This window comes from Microcebus murinus, chromosome 8, assembly GCF_040939455.1.
Source record: "Microcebus murinus isolate Inina chromosome 8, M.murinus_Inina_mat1.0, whole genome shotgun sequence".
In the NCBI taxonomy this organism is placed as follows: domain Eukaryota; kingdom Metazoa; phylum Chordata; class Mammalia; order Primates; family Cheirogaleidae; genus Microcebus; species Microcebus murinus.
This window is the reverse complement of record NC_134111.1, coordinates 40,273,472-40,288,203: the sequence shown is the minus strand read 5'-3', so window position 1 is coordinate 40,288,203 and position 14,732 is coordinate 40,273,472. Positions and strand designations below refer to the sequence as shown.

The 14,732-nt window shown below is 44.0% G+C and overlaps 1 protein-coding gene across 3 annotated transcripts in view; it reads left to right on the top strand.

The window, feature by feature from the left end:
* Positions 1 to 14,732, top strand: part of ITGB6 (integrin subunit beta 6) — a 128,530-nt gene that overhangs the window by 13,720 nt on the left and 100,078 nt on the right. The window lies entirely within an intron of this gene.

Below are 14,732 nucleotides of genomic sequence, written 5' to 3'. Positions count from 1 at the left end.
CATCCTTCTGCCTCAGCCTCCCGGGTAGCTGGGACTACAGGCACAGTACCACAACGCCTGGCTGGGTTTTGTGGTTTTGCGTATTGTTGCTGTTGTTGTTGTCTTTTTCTTGTTTCTTCTCTCTAGAGATGGGGTCTCACTATGCTCAGGCTGGTGTCGAACCCCTGAGCTGCAGATATCCTCCCACCTTGGCCTCCCAGAAAGCCAGTAATTCTAACCCTGCAGATCTTCCTCTAATTTCCTGGTGACCACCTCCCACCCAGGTGCCTGTTACAGCTCCATGGTGGTGAGAGCTCTGAGCAGACGCTACTGGAAGTCCACCATCGCCTCACCGGCCCCTCACCCACTTCGCCACTTCCCCCACCCACTCACGGGTTTGGGCTGAATTTGGGTAAGTCAGGTGTAATATCTATTTACAAGGCTGCTGACCTTATAAGACTATGAGCTACTCAAATCAAGAGCTCTCTCTATCCTCTGTGGCTCCAATAGCACCTACCATCTAATAAACATTAGGATTAGATTAATGAAAGGCAGGCAGTTCTTATAGACAACATTTGAATGAGCAATGAAAAAGAAAGGTTCTGCTGGAGTCCTGAGTTCCAGGGGCCACCCAGGTGATCTGATTCAGGCAAAAATGATCTCGTAATTATAGCAGCTTACATTTTATAGCACTTCACAGTTCACAGAGTCTATACACATATGTTTCGTTTACTCTTTAAAACCGGTCTGTGAATTGCTATCAACATGTAAATGGTACTGTGGAAAAACCCAAGGCTCAAAGCCCCGCAACCACAGTTCAGACCAGCTCCCGGCTTCGGAGCCCAGGCTTCTGCTCGTCCTGCCACCGGACTGACCTTCAAACCCATCAGAGCTGCTCTGGGCTGAGCATGGTTTCATCTGCAGGCCCAGATCTCTCTCCAAACGAGACTTAATCCCTATAGCTTTCCCTCGGTGGCACATCAGCCAAGAGTGACACCCAGAACGGTGACGGGCAGACCAGGTGACCCTGTCCCACTCTGCCGTCAGGGGCTCCTCCCAGCGTTGGAACTTTTTCAGGGGGGGGTGTGCCCCTCCCAGCTGTTTGGACGCCACCATCCTCCAGCGGCCTCATGCTAGTGACACAGACCCCGAGATACTCTCCTCTTGGGCCTGATCAGCCTGGACTCCGTCATCTAATGACATTTTGTCCTCATCCTACTCTTCCATTATGATGCCCATTTGTGTGGTTTGCTGCAGTGAAGGATGCCTATTACGGGCTTCCAGAAAGATTGCACTCAGAGTTATGTGGGCCCCTCTCTGAGAGAGCAGCAGACGTTCCAGCCATCAAGCCGACCCCCTTTCCTCCTGCACCTTTGACAATTGGCAATTCTCACCTGTATCGGCTGACAGACCCTTTCGGTCTTTTATTCCTGGCCTCACAGGCTTGTTAGCAGAAGGAAAGAAAAGCTACCTTGATGCACGTGTGCCCTTGGCAGAACGCGCCTTTCTCTACACAGGTGGCTGTTTTCTGCGCTCGCCAGCAGGTCCCAGGAGGGGCCTTTTCCCTCGGCCCTTCCTCCCAGCTTCTCAAAGGAATCGCTGCAAAGGAGTAGCAGTAAGGAAGCCCTAACAAGTGGCTGGAGAGTGCTGATGGGTCCCCCGGGCGTTTCTGAGCTCTGTCGCAAATGGAAAGACAACGTGGAGATGAGCCCTCCTGGGTGACTCGAGATGTCCACTAGAATTCCTGCTTCACGAGGTTACTGGCAACTTTAAATGAGATGATATGTGTAGAGTGCTTGAAGGACAGTGGGTGCAAAAATGAGTCCTATTAATAGTTTCCTGCTCTTAGAAAAGTGTCATATAAATCTGAGTTATATAGAGAGAGGTCCATCAGCAGAGTGGGGTTGCCAAGGCAGGCCTGCTGGACACACACCCTGGGTAGGAGGCCCTCACCTGCCACTTAATGCCTGTGTGAAGTTAGCAGCCTCTCAACTTCTCTGCGTCTTGTTGGATTAGGTGAATTCCAGAGCACTGTCAGGCATACAAGAGCACACACATACGTCGACTGTCGTTATCCTGTGTTACTATGCTATGGACTCTTCATCTCTGCAAATGCATTTGTTGTGATGCCATCAGCAGTTCATTCCTCAGTCTATTTCACAAACATTCTTCCACACACCTACATCATCCAGGAAATACTGTACAACTGTACCCTGAAGGACTGTAATTTTCAGAGTATTATTAATAGTAGGTACTTTGTGGGGAAAACATAGTTCAGTAGTTACAGAAATATGTGATTCTTTGGCTTGACGATGCTAAACAGGTATTTTTACTGCAGGGTTGCATAGAACATTTGATGTGTTGAAGGCACTCCAGGCAGAAGCCCTTTCCCCCTACAGACCCACTCCCAGGATGGGTGTCACCGGGACACACTTTGGGAAGAGCCAGTAATAAATAATTTGAATAAGTCAATGGGACTGTGTGGCTGGCCAGGGGAATATGTGAGCATTGAAGACAGGGACACACAAAAGGACCTCTTGAGGCTGTGGGGAGCGTCTGAGCCAGAAGCCAGAGGAAGAGCCAGGCTGGGAAGAACTTGGTGGAACTTGCCTGGGAAGGATTAAAGTTATATTGCTCTGAGTTAGCAATGCCCAAGGGTAAATCAGATGAGCTCAGTACAAGTAAAAACAATAAAAGTAAGGAGGGCAAGGAGCTGTGTTAGCTACCATTCAATACGTCCTGCTAGTTTTGAAATCAGCTCTACTGAGCACATACCATACCCCAGTGCTGTCCCAGAAGCAGAATGCCGTGGATGCCCAGGAGTGCCACTTGCAAATGCAGACAGGCATACTAGGGTAAGGGCTCCATGAAGAGACCAGACAATAAAGAGTTCTGGATGCCAGGGAGGGGAACATGCTTTAGGCAGGGGACTGAAGGTAAAATGGTGTTTTTTGAGCTGTGTTTTGAAAGAGGCGTGTTATATCAGGCAGAGATGAAAGGAAATGCATTCAAGGAGAAAGGGTCCCTTGAGCAGAAGTGAGGCAATCCCAGCAAGGGTTGGGGACAGGTGAGCAGTGAATTTGGTGAGGGTGGGGACAAGGCAGGGACAGCCATGAGTTAGGGCTGGAGAGTTTTGCTCAGAAGATGAGGAGAGTCTTGACGTCCATGCCTACACTCTCTATTCATTCATTTGTTCAATAAATATTTAATGAGCTCCTACTATGTGCCAGGCACTATACTAAATGCTTAGGGATAGAACAATGACAAAACAGACAAACACTCATTCTCATAGAGCTTATAATCCTGATGTAGAGGGAAACAACAAACAAATAAAAAACGATATACTATAACTTTGGGTAGCAATACATGCTATAAAGCAAAATAAAGCAGTTGGAAAATAGAGAGTGCATACAGTTCTATTTTAATGGGGTGGTCAGTGTTGGCTAAAAGGAAATGACAACTGAGCAGGAATCTGAATGAAATGAGGATCTGAGGCAGCGTATGCTTGGAGGTGCAGGTGTGAGGTCAGGCCTGGCTGGAGGGGGCCCTGTGTGGGAAGAGAGGTGGGAAGGAGTTAGAGGGGCTGCCAGGGTACTTTATGGGCCACTGTAAGAACTGCGGATTTTATTCTCATGTAATGGGAGCTTGGGCTTTATTTCACTGGCGAAGGGGGTTGAAGGTTTCGGAGCAGGAAAGTGATGGCATAAAGTGATATGGGCTGTGGAGAGCAGCGATTTACCAAGTTCGGGGGCAGAAAGAAAATTGACATAGAGGCATTAGGCTTAATTGTGCTCTGGCGGAAGTGGGGTGGGAGTCCAGAGCCCCACCACTGACCTCCTCCTCTTGCCTTCCCCAGGGGGGATCTGGCGGAACTCTGGGGAGCCCTGGGAACACTTGGCATTAGGGAGGTGTCTGGGGCAGGTGTGTAGGATGGCTACAAGGTACAGATACTGGAGGCGGGACAAGAGCTTTTCTAATAACCCAGAGGAGAAATACTGAGGGTTTAGGCGGGGGTAGGGGGTGCAGGAATGGAGCAGAGGAAATGGAGCTAATTTGGTTCATTCTGCTTATCCCTCTCAGCTACTGTATGCGGATGCCACGCACCACCAGTAAGGAATGAGCACACTCCATGCCAAAGAGATGACCCTTTGGGATTTGGGGGGAATGTTGTATGTCAGTATGGAGATGAGGAAAGCTGAAGAGTCATTTTCATTTGATGGTTTAATAGTATCAGATGGTTGGATTGGATTTCTTTCTTCCCTCTTGCCAAATAGGGCACATCTTTTTTTTTTTTTTTTTTTTTTTTTTTTTGTGAGACAGGATGTCACTATGTTGCCCGGGCTAGAGTGCAGTGGCGTCATCATAGCTTACTGCAACCTTGAGCTCCTGGGCTCAAGCAATCATCCTGGCTCAGCCTCCCCAGTAGCTAGGACTACAGCCATGCATCACCATACCCAGCTAATTTTTCGTAGAGATGGGGTCTCGCTCTTGCTTAGACTGGTCTTAAATTCCTGGCCTCAAGCAATCATCCCACCTCAGCCTCCCCACATGCTAGGATTATAGACATAAGCCACCGCATCTAGCCAGTACATCTTAAATGTTACCTCTCAGGCTTTGTGGACCATCCTCTTTTCCTCGCTCTGGCAGCTTCACTGACTTCCTCCATGCTCCTTGACCACACTGGTCCTAGACGTCTCCTATCTCAGGCCCTTTGCACATGCTGTTCCTTCTGCCTTGAAGGCTTCACTGCACATGTCCACGTGGCTGATCCTTCACTGCCTCAGGTCTTCGCTCAAATGTCGCCTCTTCTGAAGCCACTCTTCTTTTTTTTTTTTTTTTTGAGACAGAGTCTCGCTTTCTTGCCTAGGTTAGAGTGAGTGCCGTGGCGTCAGCCTAGCTCACAGCAACCTCAAACTCCTGGGCTTAAGCAATCCTACTGCCTCAGCCTCCCGAGTTGCTGGGACTACAGGCATGCGCCACCATGCCCGGCTAATTTTATATATATATATATATATATTAGTTGGCCAATTAATTTCTTTCTATTTTTTATAGTAGAGACGGGGTCTCGCTCAGGCTGGTTTTGAACTCCTGACCTTGAACAATCCGCCCGCCTCGGCCTCCCAGAGTGCTAGGATTACAAGCGTGAGCCACCGCGCCCGGCCGTGAAGCCACTCTTCTTGACAGTGCTTATCTCCCCTCCCAGCTTTGGTGTTTGTTTTTTTTCTCCTTCACTTTTTACTATCTAAAGTACTATATATTTTACTTTTAAAATATTATTTATTATCCGTCTCTTTCCTTCAAGACACAAACTCTATGAGAGCAGGGACTTTTTCCCATTTCATATCCCAACCACCTGCAATGGTGCTCAGCATAGCGGGGAGTCCGTAGAGACTTATGGAATAACTGAAGGATTTTTCCTTTATGAGCAACTGTCACAGGGTCAAGGGCTAACGAACTAATTTATTACAGAGGATTTGTTATGTATATATATTTCTTAAAGCAGCAAAGTATATTTGCTGTGGGCCAAGTGGTGATCTGAAAAATAATTATTTTACACCTTGATTTGTTAAAATTATAAAAACCTATGCTAAACAAAGAGTATGTTAGTCCACGTGAGGACGCAAGACTTCTGACAGAGTTTCTTCAGAAATTCCCAGTGCCTGCCATGCTAGACAATGGGATCCAGTGATGAATGAATTTGGTAAACATTGAATTCTAGATGTCTTTTGCTATTTCTTAAGGCAATTCTAAGATGCATAACCAGTATAACCCATTCCAACGGTGTCACTGAACCATACTATCTTATACAACCTGCATAGAAAATGGGGGAGAGTTTCTCAGTCTGGGCCACAAAAGTACCTTTAAGAATAATGCAACAATAATGTATTGACATACCATACATTTAAGATGAAAACTGTAGAAAAGAATACTGTTGGGCTACTAATATCAAACAACAAAATATAAACTGAATTAGAAAATGTATTTTTATGTACTTTGGGTGGCCATGTTTGAAAGAAGCATTTGAAGAGGTTGAAAAGAATCTTTAGATTTTTCCAGGGTGTTAATCAGGAGGCCTCAAATTTGATGACACATCCTGGGCCATTGCCCTTCTCCCCCCATCCCTCTTGTCTCTTGCCCTGTCTCTGGCCTTTCCTCTGCCCCTCCCCTTCCCTTTTGCTGGCTACATATTGCGACATCCACCCTTGCTTTGTCTTTCTGACACTTGATGTCTCTCCCACTTCTTCCCTGAGTTCTATGGCTGTTGCAAAATTTTCTCTCATCTTTATCTTTTTTTGCAGTTTTTACTTAAAATAGAAAAGAGGTCACAGGAAGTGAGCCCATCAAGACCACCTGTTGGGCTGCTCCTATTCAGAAGGATGTGGTCTCTCATTCGGATTCCTACAGAGAGAGGAAAAGCCTTCCCATGTTGGTTGAGGATGTCAGGAATTATAACAAACTCAATATGCTTTTTTGTTTGTTTTTTGCTTGTTTGATTTTTTTAAGTAAATTAATGTCATAAATGATTTTCTCAACTTAGGTCAGAGAATAGGATCAGTATGAATATGAAAGTATATGTCAGTAACTATTTTTTTGTGCATAGAATATATAAGGCAATGCAATACTTGTAATAATGTATTATGCTGTAATGAAGTTCCACTCTGGGAAAGTGACTAAGGATTGCTTAGATCCTCACTGGTTCAGCTATAATAGAAAAAACCTATATGGGAACCAGGTACCTGCTCCTGTCATCTAGGTGAGTCACAGAGTCAGTCTCCCAGGACTTCATTTCCTCATCTTTCAAATGTGGACAATAATCCCTGCTCTTCCAATCTCATTAGACTGTTGAAGAGACAAACAGCATAGAAGAAATGAAATTGCTCTTAAGACTTAAAACCCCTAGAAGTCATGGTATTATAAATTATCAAAAGTTCACTCTGGCCATCTCTGCCATGTTGTTGTAACCTGGGTAATTGGGGAAAGCTTGGTCCTCTTACATCACCTAGGAAAGTCCCAGGGTTTAATCAAGATGGTTAGAAATCACTCCATCCAATATTTGTTTTGGAACCATTATCAATAGCATAAGTAGAGAGCTTAATTCTTAAGAGCTCTAAAGATGTATTTGCAAAAGGAGAGGCCAGAAAAAACAAATGCCGTGTTGACTGAATGCTAAATTTCATACCTGCGTTTTTTTCTACTGACTGGGTTAGGCCATTTGCACTTGAGAATTGGGAAGAGGGTTGACATATTTAGAGTTTTACCCAGACAGAATTCTTCCTATGTCAACTGCAGAATAAGGAAACTTTATTTACCTGAGGCCTGACTCAGATGTCTAGAATGTACATCTGCTCATAAATCCCAGGATTATTCAGCATTGTGATTATTTTTCTCCACCTGGGTTATTTAGGGATTTCAGTTCACCCTGGGTAAATGATTAGTGTGTGTCCTTGTAGAATAAATGCTCTGATGTATGGAGAACATTAACCATTTGTGCCGTTACCCTCGCCAGCCAGAAACCAGTGTGGACACAGCATTTTTTGCCCTATGACTCACTTACACACCTGGCAAAGTGATTCAGCTGTCTAAGGGCCTTTCTCAGAGGCAAACCTTGGGGTGAACAGAAGACACTGTTGTTTACAAGGACCAATTACAGAGAACAAGAGTCTGACATTCTTGACCCAAGCGAAGAGAGTGTGATTGTGGGTGAGCCATTTGTCTGTTCTGGGCCTCAGAATCTCATCTGTAAAAATGAAGACTCATCCAGCTCTACAAATGTCAAGAACCAAAGCCAATATTCTAAGCACTACCTGTCGGGTTTACTTCACCTTTCACCAGGTAGGCCTTGGTAGAAAGCTGAGGCCAAGAGGGCCAAACTGAATCCCTGGGCAGATTTTATAAGCCCTTTACAATGTTTGTTAAAAGATTTCATTTTATTGCAAATCTTTGAAAATCAGGAGATATCACATAAGAAACTAAATTTCTGGCTGCCCTTAAAAAAAAAAAGATTTGGCCACATTGGGCCCAAATTCTGATATGGCAGTAACTAGGTAGAGCTGCGTGGCGTGGTGGCTGTTACCTTTGGATGAAGCATGTGCTCTTCAGTTTACCGCAGTCCTCACCATTCCCTATTGCAGCCTACACCTGGTCTACTTTATGGTATCCTGACCCCTGTAGACATCTGAACTTGTAATCTTCGTCTTACTATCTCTTCTCAACTCATATCTCTCCTCAACTCATGTGTATTAACCTCCACTTTCAGTACCTCTTCTAAAAGCAGATTTTCTGCACAGAAAGGGAAAACTTAACACCCTGGTATGAAACAGGTGAGCAGAACACTACTCTCCAGACAGGAGGATCTTGGAGTCCCAGCAAGGAGGGAGGAGGGCCCACAGGCCAGGGAATACCTTTGGAAGGGCAAAGGATTATGTAGAGCATCTCTGTCCAATAGAAATATAATGCAAGCCACAAATGTGAGCCACAGCTGAAAATTTTCTTATAAGAAAGTAAAAAGAAACAGGTGAAATATTTAACTGAACTCCAAACATTTTCATTTAATCATGTAATCAATTAAAAATATTATTGATGAAGTATTTTTCATTCTTTTTTTTTTTTTTTCCACATGAAGTCTCTAAAATCCAGCATGTATTTTATACTTGCAGTACAACTCTGTTTGGACTAGCTGCATTTTGGTTGCTCGGTAGCCACATGTGGTAGTAGCTACAATATTAGACACACAGAGGTAGATAGTCAAGAAATTGTTGACCAACTTACCAGTTTTGCCTCCAGCCCTCACTAGCTACCTTATAAGATTCAGAAGGGAACCACATGTATTGTGTTTACTGTGAACTACATATAATATAAATATAATTTGTTTTATTTTAATTTGTGTGTCCGACTAAAAAAAGACAGCTAGAGCAGTAGGTAGATGCCATCTTAAGGGGCTCAATAGACTGTCCCAGCTCTGTCTCCTACTACTGCAGCTCCTCGGTATTTCTTAGCCTACGTTTTCTCGTCTCCACAACTGGCAGTAATTGTATTAAAAGAGGGTATTGTGAAGTTCGTGGAAACACTTTATAAACTATAAATAACTATTCAGGTTTAACAAAAAGAAAAACAGCTATATTTTACAAAGTGCCTCTGTGCTAGGCACTTTGCACATGTTGTCAGTCTTCATCTTTATAATACCTCTTTCAAACGGTATTATTATCCAGGTTTTAAAGGGAAAGAAGTTGAGGTTTATAGAAATTAGGGATCTTGTGCAAAGTCACACAGGTATTGAGTGGCAGAGCCAATCACAGCTTTGAAAAGAGGATGTGTTACATTCGATGCACCATTCTAGTGAGAGAGAGAGAGAGAGAATATGACTCTTACCTTTGACTTTCTGAGACACTTTTAAGTGTTTTAAAGATGAAGAAAACTGGAGGTTTATAATTATATCCAGGATCACACACACGACAAATGAATGGCCTAGGTAAATTAAGAATTGGACAATCTCTAGGGCTGTCATTCTGGTTTTAAGTTCATTGAACCCTCTGAGCCAAAGGAATCTCCTGATTATTGAGATTCTTTTTTAATCCGCCCAATGATGAGCTAATCCCTTTGAGGTGGAAACTCTTCAGTGGAGGAAATTAATGCACAGGACGGGTAGACAAATTCATTACCATTTGCTAATGCTTCCCATTTGCTCAGATAACTTCAGTTGGTATTAGGCCATCTTAATTCCTCTTTCTACTCTCTGGGGAGTGAGTTACCACTTCTTTAATGAGTTGATTCCTTGTCAACTTTTCCTGCTTCGGCCTGACTCATGCAAACAGATAAGAAAGATTATCTGTGACTAAGTTTCTTCACAATGCACATAGATTCAGTGTGAGCAAAGGCACTATTATCTCACAAAGGATATTGTTTCTATCCCAGAAAAGGACAAGATTTGTGTTAGTCTATATATTTTTTTAACATGTCCCCACCAAAGCTCCTCACCAAGTGGGCCTTCTTTGCTGCAGGCACACTCGAGTCCTTCCTGGTGTATCTGCTGCTCCCGCTGCCTAGAGCATCTTGTCCCTTGGTCCCTCTTCAGTCCAAATCTGGCGTGTCCTGCAAGGATCATTCAGCCGAGGTCAGCGACCTAACTATTTCAGGCAGGAAATAGTCTTTGACTTTCAAGCACCTAATGCCTGTACCTCTCATGTGAGCTCATCTCACATTTCACTCTGTGTTGCCATTGAACTAGTTCATGTGTGTTTTTTACCCAGCCAGATTAAAGTTCCTTGAAGACAGAGCCCTTGTACCTGGCAGCAGTGTTTTACCTGTCAGTGGTACTTAAAATATTTTATTGACTAAATGCATGAACACACTTATGTCATATAAAGGGGCTGGATTTATAATAGGTGCATGATATCTGTTGAATTAAATAAATTTCAGATTCGAAAACCACAGAAGAGTAGTTGTCCTGGAAGTAATGAAGCTCTGTCATGGTTTCAAGATTTTGAATTGTCTCATTCTGCTTTCCTCTCTGTCACATCTCTATAGACCTTGAATGTGAGTTACTAAATCTTGCTGGGTTTCAATTTTCCACACCTGTTTGCGAGTACCCTGTTAATGCTACTCCCTACTTACAATATGTATTATGAATATTCCCAAGCAAAAACTTAATTATCCTGACAAGCATATGATTGGAGTAATAGGGAAAGCAATAAAACTGGTATAGATACAGAAAAACTTTGTTCCAGGTGAAATTGAAAACTATGACTCAATCGTCTGCATTTTTCCTGGTTTAATAAAGCAGCACAAAATGCACAGTGGTCATGGATAAACGCTTAATGACCTTCAAGGTAATGAGTAACTGTATGTGACTAAGACAGAATTAAGAGAATGTCTCAGATCTTTAAAAAAAAGAAAAAAAGAAAGAAAGAAAAAGAACGAAGTTCCCATGTCTGGGAAGTCCTGGATACTTCCTGTTCTGGGAAACATTATTATATAAGCTTGAGTGACAGTGGCATTCTTATTTGTCAATAAGAACCCATAAGGAACAGTTATTGTTTTTAAATTAAAAATGACTACAGCGATGAAATTCAGGGATCTGTAAATTCCTTGGGTTCCCAGAGCGTCTTTCTCTCATGCATTCACCCTGTTGCAGAGCTTTTCATATTTTCATCGAGTTGTGTTTGTGAAGTCAGCCAACACTGGGATACAGTGAATGTTGGCAAAAGAGAACATTCCTCTGGGGTCTGGGTTTTCAGCTCCTTGAAGAATAGACCGGGCAGGCAGTTTTCATGGGAACAGGCTCTCAGGCTTACCTTTAAGTAAAACAAATTAAATTCTGCTGTGAAGACTGTTATCAGAAATCCCCAAGCCCAGCCCAGCTCCTGAACTCTCCCTCCCGCTGCCATGGATATTTCAGCGTGTAAACAGAACTTTTGGCCGCTTTAAAGCACTACACCTGCCTTGGGCTATTTGAAAGTTATTTGACTTTGTAGCCTGTGGAATTAACTATGATTTGCTTTCAAAAGCTGCTTTTAAAATATCTGAAACCAACTGATTCCTCCAGTGGTTTCTCTCCAATCTTTTCCTAGTACCTACACATGTCAGAGAGAGGAAGAGAGGTGTGAGTGCCCCTCTGCCCTCCTGTAGAATAAGCCACACTCCAGACACTTTGATGACCACCCTGGCCCAGGCCACCTGCATCCTGAGCTGATGAGAGGCTTCTAGTCTCCACTCTTGCCATCTAGGAATCCTGACGTCCTCTCATTTCCTCACTTTACACACCCAATCAATCAGTTGGCTGTATCTGCAAATCTGCCTGTGCTCTCTAAGTTGGATACAGTCACCCTGGCCCCATCACCATCCTCTCATCAGTCCTACCAGATTAGACTCCTGCCTGGTCTTCCTGCTGTCTCACTTGAGCCACTAGGACCAAGTCTTCCTACAGCAGCCTAAGTTATCTTTTTAGAACATAAACTGGAAGGTGTTGTTCCCCTGTTTCAAACTCTAAGTTAAAAAAAAAACCTCCCTCTTCCCTGGACTTCATCATCAGATCAAAGCTCACTGAGCCCCAGCCTCCTTGCCCTGGCTGTTCCTCTGCTTGGAATCCTCTTTCTTCTGAGCTTTGCATGGATGGTTCCTCCTTCAATCTTATCTTGGCCTGTCACCTTCTCAGGGAGAGTTTCCCTAGTGTCCTGCTCTAATGGAACCACCTAGTCACCCTCCATCACATCACTCTAAATCTCTGCAGAGCATTTATCACAGTCTGATATTTTCTTATTTATTGTTTTTAATTTATTATCTAACATTCATCTTTCCCCATTAGGATATCTCTTCCCTACTCACCCCTACGTCTCCAGTGTCTAGAATAGAGTCTGTCACATAGTAGATGCTTAATACATATTTTTAAATGGATGACTAGATAAACAATAAATTTCACAGCCAGTGGTTGTTCAGTAATGGGACCTATTGAGCATTGGGAGTATGCAAAGTTTATTTTTTAATTTTTATTTTTTTAATTTTTTTTTTTTTGAGACAGAGTCTCACTGTATTGCCCAGGCTAGAGTGCCTAGTGTTAGCCTAACTCATAGCAACCTCAAACTCCTGGACTTAAGCGATCCTCCTGCCTCAGCCTCCCAAGTAGCTGGGACTACAGACACGTGCCACCATGCCTGGCTAATTTTTTTTTCTATTTTTAGTTGTTTGGCTAATTTCTTTCTATTTGTAGTAGAGACGGGGGTCTCACTCTTGCTCAGGCTGGTCTCGAACTCCTGAGCTCAAGCCATCCTCCTGCCTCAGCCTCCAAGAGTGCTAGGATTGCAGGCGTTGAGCCACCATACCTGGCCAAGGGAGTATCCAAAGTTTTAACCTTACATGGTTAAAACACTCACATGGTCATTTGCAATTTAGATATAACTTTTAGCACAGGATCTTATTTGATCCTTGTGGGAAATCGTGTGGGGAAGTTAAGGAAAAGTAATCAAGGACCTTGTTGCCAAGAAGATATAAGGTGCTTTCTGTCTAATGCCAGAAAAAGGAATACACATGTTAGAAGCCCCATGCTTTTCTTGTATCAGGACCAGCTGAGTCCAGGCAAGGATCAAACCCAGGAGACCAGGACCTACCCAGACTCCAAGCATTCATTTGTATGGCTGATCTGCATCCTCTTGGGTTTTAGCTGAAGGAGCAAAGAGAACTTTAATGAATGGAGGTAGACACTAAGTGAGAATCGGTGGTGGTGGTTATGTAGGACGATGGCGGGAGGGGCAGCAGGGTGGGAGCCACCAGAAAGAGTGAAGCCAGAGCCAGAAACTGAGGCGCTGTTGGCACAAAAGAATTTTAGATCTTCAGGCACAAGCAGAGTAGCTTTGGGACTCCAATAAAAACTGCACAGGGTTGGGGAGAGTGTTTCCCTGGATCTGCAAAGAATGTGGCATGGCCACAGTATAAAAAGGAAGGCAGGAAACACAAAGCTCTGTGGCACTTTGCAGGTTGGGCAGAGGCCAAGGGCTAGCTTTGTGACACTGGAAGACAGTGTCAGAATGAGAGAAGTTTCATAAGGAGAATGTTCATGAGAAACATGGTGCTCCTTCCTGAGCTGTGCCAAAGTCCTAGCCCATCCCAGGTCCCCAGGGAGTCCTGCATGGCCTCGGCACCTGGAAGCTCACAGAGGCCCCAGACAGCAGCTCAGCCACCTGTGCCAGGTGGGGCTGTGCCTGTGGCTTAGGCCCAAGTAGAGGAATTGGGACACTGGAGACTGACAGACAGAGTGGCAGTTTCAAATGGTTGACAAGCCATGAACATCTAAAAACTGTTTCTGAGCACACTTGATACATCCTGTAGATCCCCCCCCCCACAAAAAAAAATAACCCTGTGAGACTGTGAGAAAGGGGAGACATGGAGGACAAGAGTTATGCAGGCGGAGCAGTCAGCTTGCAAAAGTTGAGTGAAAATGTGATCTAATTGGCCACCACAGGCTGCTGAGGCTTGGCGACATTTGGTTACATACCTGACAAGGAAGATCAGCAAACAGGTTCAGACCTACGGAGCTGGGAGGCAACTAAGAACCAATGCCAAGGGGAAGCCAAAGGCAATGGTGGGCAGAACAAAAGCCCTGTTGTGGCACCCAGCCCTGCACTGGCTGCTGGGACAGTGCTCCAAGCCCACCAGCCACTCTGCTCCTGCATTCGCACACGCAATTACTCAACAGGAGCTCACTGTAATCACTTCTGCCCTGGGGCTGCATTCCGTGTAAGTTTGCAAAACATAGAAGAGCTTCCTTGCTTGCAATAAAACTGTCACTTCCACATAAAGGAGTCCCCAATTTTCAAAAGATCTGTGGCAAAGGGGTTCCATTTAATTTGGTTCAATGAAATTACCTATTTAGGAGTTAAATATAAGCATATGCAACTTGTCTTTCATATTGCTAGCAAAGAAATTTAAGCTTGGTTTATGGGAGAGAAGAGACTTTAACTTATGCTTTCTTAAATAGTCAAAAGCCTAGTAAGAATCTCTCACGTAGTAGGTATTCAGCATCTGTTGCCTGAAAGAATCAAATGCCAAGAAGAAATTAGTGTTCTTTCTGACTTGCAAGCTCATCTCCAGAGGCAAAACTGGAGCTTGTGTGAAGGAAACACATTCCTAATGACACAGAGGGAAGCAGGTCCTTTCCCTGTAACCCTCCCAGGAAAAATAAAACAATTCTAATGAAATAGAGTTGAATTCAATCAAAATAAGAAGGGAATGAAACAATTCTACCTTTTAGCATGGTCCAGCTG